At 55.6% G+C, this 6,000-nt stretch overlaps 1 protein-coding gene across 1 annotated transcript in view; it reads right to left on the reverse strand.

The window, feature by feature from the left end:
• RAP1A (RAP1A, member of RAS oncogene family) overlaps positions 1-761 on the reverse strand; it is a 30,220-nt gene extending 29,459 nt beyond the window's left edge. The window contains exon 1 of the mRNA XM_040085348.1: positions 632-761. The gene's annotated coding sequence lies outside the window, so the exon portion shown is untranslated. The remainder of the gene's footprint in view (positions 1-631) is intronic.
• Positions 762-6,000: the final 5,239 nt, after the last annotated feature.

The raw sequence follows: 6,000 nt of genomic DNA on the forward strand, positions 1-6,000 counted from the left end.
TCCCGTTGCTCCACGTGGCTCACCAGGGGCTCCCCCTCGCCCTGTCCCACCTGCCCAAACCTCTTGTCGCCCATCCGGGCTGGCGAAGCGGCGATGCTCGGGAAGCCCGTCCCACGTCCCGCCGTGTCCCTGTCCCTCGTCCTGCATCCCCCTGCGCCAGCCCACCCTCCGCGCCTCCAGCCTCGCCGTCCCTTCACCTCCGCTGCTCCCCGTGGCCCGCACAAACCCCCGCGCCCCTTCCCGGGGCGGGGAGCGGCGAGCACGGGACGCTCCGCACACACCTGACCCCACGGACAGCGCAGGAATTCCGCTCATCTCCGAGCTCGGCGACAGCCCCGGCTGCGCGCAGCCCGCCCGGTGCCGCACAAGATGGATGTCCGGCGGGGCAGGACGGGACCGGGGCAGGACGGGGCCGGGGCCGGGACCCAGCCGCCTCCCCTCGCCGCCGGCCGGGCCGCGGGCAGGGAGCGCCCGGCGCGGCCCCGCCGCCACCGCCCGGCCCCGCCGGACTCCGGGCCGGCCCCTGCCCCGCTCCGCCCGCCCCGCGGCCTCGCCAGGCCCCGCCGGACCCGCCGCTTCCCCCGCCGCTCCCCCGGCCTCGGCGCCGGCCCCCGCCGCGTTCCCCGCTCACCGCCGCCCCCGGGCCCGCCCCCGGCCGCCGCTCGCTTCCCCCGCCGCGGGCTCGGCGCTCGGCGCTCGGCGCTCGCCCGCTGCCGCCGCTGCCGCTGCTGCTCTGCGCGGCGGCGGCGCCGCTCCGCTCCGCCCTCCGCGGCCGCGGCCCGGGGAGGAGCCAGCGGGGCGGGCCCGGACGGACGGGCCCCGGCAAAAGTTCCGGGAGGGCCCGGGGCAGGTGCGGGGTTCCCGGCGGGGTTTGGGACGCGCGGCCGGCGGGAGCGGGCGCGGCGGGGGCTCAGCGGTGCCGTGTGCGCGGCTGGGCAAGGGATGGAGCGGGTGCGGGGAAGGGGCTGGAGGAGCCTGAGGGAGCTGGGGAAGGGGCTGAGCCTGGAGAAAAGGAGGCTCAGGGGGAGTTTCTGGCTCTGCACGACTCCCTGACAGGGGGGGAACAGCCGGGGGGATTGAGATCTTATCCCAGGGAACAGGGACAGGAGGAGAGGGAGCGGCCTCGGGCTGGGCCAGGGTGGACATCGAGGGGAATTTCCCCGTGGAAAGGGTGGACAGCAGGCAGGGACAGAGCGGGTGACTGCGCTGGGGGAGTTTCCATACGGAGATGATGCTGCACCGGTCACACGGGACAGGACGAGAGTCACCAAGAGGTCACCAAGAACTACCACAGCACCAGGCTCAGGACCAGCACCACATCACCTTCACCCCTTAAAAAGCTTGTCTTGAAACACAGCACTTCAAAGTGTGTGGCGTTTTGTTTATTTTTTTTTTTTTTTCAGAAAAGCATGAAAATAAAGAACTGTAGCGTTGAAGGGAAATGCACGTGTAATTGACAGGAAACTGACAAAATGCGGGAAGAGGAAACGGCACAGAGAAGTCCTGAGGGTGTTTTTGTCTCTGACGGTTTGTGTGATCAGGTCACAAGTCCAGCGCTGTCCCTGCGCAGGGTCTCATGATCTAGGAGATCACTTCATTAGCCCCAGCTTAAACTATAATTCAGCTCTAAGCTACGCACTCCGGAAAAGCTAATGTCAACAGTCAATAAATTTCGGGGGATTTTTTTTTCCTCCTTAAGGATGTATAATCACCCCGGGAGGAGCTGTAGTTGCTTCCATGATTGCAATGCCCAGCTCTCCATGAAACGCAGAGGGATTTCTCGTGTTTCCAAGCACTGTCCCCTCCTTACATAGCCAGGGACAGGAGGAGGACTGCAGACACTGTCCCTGGGGATGCTCCTGCTGAGGACGGTGCCAGAGGCAGCAGCAGCAGCACACCCACGGCCCTCCCCACGCTCCTCTATCACCTCTTGTAAAACTTCAGGGACACGAGCAGATTTATTGAGGTCTGAGCCTACAGCAACAATATTTTAGCCGTCATGCTGCCTTTCATCCAGAACTCCAGCAAATGCTAAATGCTAAACATTACTTGTCTGGCTGTACAGACGAGAAAACAAAGATTAAATGACTTATCCAAAATCCCCAGCAAGCGAGCAGCGAGGAGACACACAGAGCTCAGAGTCCCCACTCACCCTCTGTAATTGAAACTTCTCCAAGTTCTCCCTCTCACAGCTTTGTGCGTGCAGCAGAAATAAATGCACGGCGCAGGATTTTGCTCCCAGGTACAACTTGTGGCTGCTGATACTGATCTGTAAATCCCTGTTTTTATGGCTTAAGAGGTGTCTCCTTCCCTGGGGACCACCGTGCTGGGAGCGAGCAGGTGAATCACTGCTTGATTTGAATCGCTGCAGGCAGGGCGATGTCAGCAGAGGATTTCCACACTTTTCTGTCTCTGCAGGACTTGGCAGCCTCAGCAGCGCGAGGCTCAGTCGCAGTGGGACGGTCGGGGTGGCAAAAGCATCTGCCTTGAAGGATGCTCGGCGCTCGTTTCTTCGGAGTACAAACGTTGCTGTGAAATCTGCGAACTTAGGAAGTTACTAGCTGGATGTTTAAAAACATGAGGCTGTGTCTGGAAAACAGGCAGGGGCAAAATATCAGCAGTAGCTTCTGTTTTAAAAGCTGTGTGCGGAGACATATTCCTGTGGGCAGAAACTGCAGGGGATGCAATTCCTTTAACATGGAAATGTTTGAGCATTCTGCAAGGCTTTACCTCAAATTTCCTTTGAAATTAAAGCTTTAACAAACTTTGCCCCCAAATATCAACACTTTTGCAGCTTTTCCCGCTGAGGACTGACTGAAGAGTTTTATGGTATCCAAGGATTCACGCGCTTATCTATTTCAGGGCTTGCAGACCATCTTCCAAGTTTCAGAACAATAGGGGTCCAGGCACACTGAGGGCCTGAGTCAGCAAGACAGAACTCCTGGTTGATGTGTGTTCTGGGAAGGTTGACTTTTCCCCCATTTTCTGCAGGTTTGAGTGGAAGCTGATAACGTTTATTGCTGAGTCAGACTTTGCGAGTACACGAAATTAGATCTGGATGAATGTGAACCTGGTTATGAAATGATTAGAAGGGGAGAAGCAGGTCCAAGTTCAGCTGAAATCAGAGGCACTTTTCCTAGTGACTCCAGCAGGGGGTAAATCTGGATCTCTGTTTCTCCCAGCCCCAAATCCTGCCCTCCTTCAGGCTGACAGATGCAGCCCCTCAGCCAGAGCTGTTTCACCCCCGTGCTGCTGCTCCTCGTCTCTCCTGCAGCAGTGGATTGCTCATCAGCAAACCCAGTCTGTCAACAGGGTGTTACATCCCGTGTCCACACCTCGTCTCTCCCCCGGCATATCCCCATTTCTGACAAATCCCATTATTCCAGGGCCATCTCCAGGGTGACTGACAGCACTGACACCTGCCTGGGGGAATGGAACCTGCTGACAACCCCGAACCAGGGATTTCTGCTCCACACCAACTCAGCAACAACACAAGGTTATGAGGCAAAGAGAATCGATTCTCTGCATCCTGTCACACACAGGACACAGCCTGTAATGTCCTGGACACAGCCCAAGGAATCCAGTGACCCTTCACGTTGTAGTTTCATTAAAAAAACATTTAATTTATCACAGCTCATCTATTTATACAAAACAGGAGTTAGCACAATAACTTCTTTCCTGAACTCTGCAGTCTACATCCATTCATATTAAATTATACCAAGATTTCACTCCTCTTTTCCTGTGATATGGCAGCAGTAAAAGGCTGGAAGGAAAACACTTACTTACCCCAGAACATGCAACAGGATTGCAATTTTTCACCTGCTTTTGCAGCTGAGTTGCAGAGGTTGCACTGAGTCTTCTGCAAGCAAATTGATATGAAGCAGAATCCCTCAGGACTTCTCTTATTCCAAAATAATAATTGCCCAATTGGATAAATCATCACAAGTTCAGCTGATGTAAATACGTAGCTAAGGCCCATTTGTTGATTTAATGGAATTCAGAAACAATTTGTGATTGCATAATGACCTTGGATTGCTGGCTGATAGAATCTGAGGGCTGGAGAGTAAATGAAAGTGGGTTTGACACCATGCAGGCTAATAACACATTATCCTTTTGCTCTGGCTGTCAGAAGTAAAGGTGCTGACTGCATCCTGCTCCTGTCCCAAGTGTCCGAACTTAAACTGCACAAGAAAGGAACTGGTGCTCTCTACACTAAACAATAATCATTCTTTAAACTCTAGTCAGGGAAGAATCAAGGGGAAAAAAAAAAAATGAAAAAACAAAACTCATTCCAAAGAGCTTGACACAAGCCTTTGAAGTGCAAGCATAATATTTTCTTTGCAGATGAGATTGCAGTGTATCATTATGAATAATGACTTAATGATGTAATTAACAGTGAGCACCCACATGGCTGCCCTGGCTGAGGGTCACCGAGCTCACACCTCACCTCCCACGCCGTCCTTGCCAGGGATCCGACCGTGAGGGATCATTTAACACAGCCCAGCACCCCGAGGGGCAGGAGAGCTCCAAGCCCTGAGCCTGTTCCCAGAGCAGACGGGACCAGATTCCCTGAAAACCCCATCCCTGCTCCCACTGGAGCCCTGGGTTGTTCCATGCCCGCAGTCTGGCTGGGTGAAGCTGCCAGGTAATTAGGGAGATGAGCGGGGAGCTGTGGAATCTGGGGAGGGATGGCTGATCCCAAGGCAGGGCTCTGCCGCAGCTCCTGCAGGTTTCCAAAGGGAAAGCCTGGAGTGGCTTTTCCGTGTGCTACAGCCCTGGGGCAGCACTGCTGGGGCCGTGCTGCTCTCCCAGCTCCTAAAGTGCTGGAAATCTCAGGAAAGGCTGGATCCCAGTGCAAACACGGAGGTATTTTCCGTGTTTGAGACTGAAGAATGTGAGCAGAGGGACTGCAGAAAGGGTGAGGAGGCAGGAACGAGGTTTCCTCTACCAAAAACACCAGCAAGCCTGGGCTTTCCTCCTTTGTGACTGTCTCTGAAAGGGACATGGGATGGAGGCTTCTTCTGCAGCTTCCCAAACATTTCCCTACCTTGCAAGCACGCCAGAAGAGCCCGGAGCCAGTCTGGTATCTGCAGTTCTGCAGAGTCAGGAGGAAGGCAGAGACTGATAGGGGTTTCTGGTTCAAGGGTTTTATAAATACCATCAGAGGCTGTGAAACTCGCAGGGGAAGGAAGCACAAATCCCACTTCCCGTGCTCAGCTACGGCAGGGAGCTGCCAATTATCGTGCACAGGGATTCCCATGTTCCAGTCTAACAGCAGCACAACGGGCTGCTCTTACTCCTTTCTCTCTGCAAGCAAGAATTTCCTCGTCCAAAGCTCTGGCAGCCTGGAATTTCCTACCAGAGGAGCCTGTGAAAGAAAGGATGCTTGGAGAGCTAAACATGAGCGGAGCCAGCAGCCTGGGCACCTCTCCTGGCTTTAATCCCAGGGCTGGAGCTGTGTTTGAGCGAGTGTCCCCAGCCATGTGCATGTCCCCACTCACAGCCAGCCCGGCCGTGGCACAGAGCTGCTGCCAGCAGCTTGCTGGGGCTGGTTCAGGATGGGAGAGGTGAATTTGTCTTTCAGAAGCTGGGACACACGATGGGACATGGTCCCAGCTTAGGGTGGGCTCCGACCCAGCAGCTCCTCGTACGGAGACACGTTTGTAGGATACTTCACAAATGCCCCGGGTAGGGATGGGTGGCACCTCCACAGAGACCCCCAGAACACAGCCCAGGGCCTGATTCTGCCCCCACTAACCCCATCCACAGTTTGAGATGTGCCCGGGGCAGAGCTGCTGGATTTGCACAAGAAAAAGCCAAAGGAGAGGGAGCTGGAACTCCCCGACCCCTGCACAGCCGCAGCCAGGAGAGGCCCAGTCTCAAGCAGGAAAAACCGGGGCAGCAGAGCTCAACGTGAGCAATAGCAAGTGTTATTCTTTCAGCTGACAAACTGTGCTCCCTGCTCACAGGCAGCTGCAACCACACAGTTTGTATTACCCA

The sequence above is a fragment of the Hirundo rustica genome, chromosome 24 (genome assembly GCF_015227805.2).
Source record: "Hirundo rustica isolate bHirRus1 chromosome 24, bHirRus1.pri.v3, whole genome shotgun sequence".
In the NCBI taxonomy this organism is placed as follows: domain Eukaryota; kingdom Metazoa; phylum Chordata; class Aves; order Passeriformes; family Hirundinidae; genus Hirundo; species Hirundo rustica.